Genomic DNA, 911 nt, shown 5'->3' with positions numbered 1-911 from the left:
CCATGGCCGAGCCGCAGTGCGTGGCCCGCGCGCACCCGCCGGCCGAGGCCAGGCGTCCCTTCCGTGCGCGCCGCTGGAGCAGCGGGCGAGGCCAGCACCGCGTCCGCCCGGAGCCTGGAGCGCAGCCGCAGCACCCGGGGAGAGCGGCGCCGCCTGGTGCGCTCCGCGCTTGCGGCCGGGAGCGCTGCGCCCCAGCCCCGGAGACCTGTTTAACTGTCTGCACCCACTCTCCAAAGCGTCCTTGTCAGCTGTCCGAGCTTCAGACTTGAGCTAAGTAAACGCTTCCAAGAAGTCAGCGGCCTTGTGTGTTTAGGAGGGCCCCGGGGGCAGGCGGGGTGGCAGTGCCCGAGGCCCTAAGCGCTGGCTCTGCGCTGGCTGCTGGTGGCGTGGGGCGAAACATCAGGACACCATGCGGACGGAGGACCACTCCTGATGACTGTCTCCAGGGTCTCTGTGCTGCGGGCACGGCAGTGACCAGGATGCCCCCAAATCCTGGCCCTGTGCCACCACCCGTTCAGACAGGAGGAAGGGCTGCTGAGGTCGGGAGGTGGGCGGAGGGGACTAGGGAGCCATAGCTCAGAATGTAGACTTTGGGTTTTATGTGACTAGAGGCCAGTGGAGGAGTTAAATCACAAAGGGACACTGTCACCTGCCCTGAGTTTTTAAATGACCCCTGAGAGGACTGAATGGGGCAGGGGCGGTGGGGGGGTGGGTAAGGTGGGAGGAAGCTGGAAGGCCAGCTAGGAGGCCGCTGTGGTCATCCAGGCCAGGCCAGGGGAGTACAGGGGAGGTGCTGAGACAGTCATCTGGATCCACCCAGACCAGAGAGCCTCTGACAGGGGGGCGGGGGCAGGTTTCCACGCTGGACATGGTAGGTTCCAGTGCCTGCTTCGCCTGCTAAGGAATGGCAC

This window comes from Leptonychotes weddellii, chromosome 4 (genome assembly GCF_054177405.1).
Source record: "Leptonychotes weddellii isolate Sample4059 chromosome 4, ASM5417740v2, whole genome shotgun sequence".
Classification (NCBI taxonomy): Eukaryota; Metazoa; Chordata; class Mammalia; order Carnivora; family Phocidae; genus Leptonychotes; species Leptonychotes weddellii.
This window is presented reverse-complemented; position numbering follows the sequence as displayed.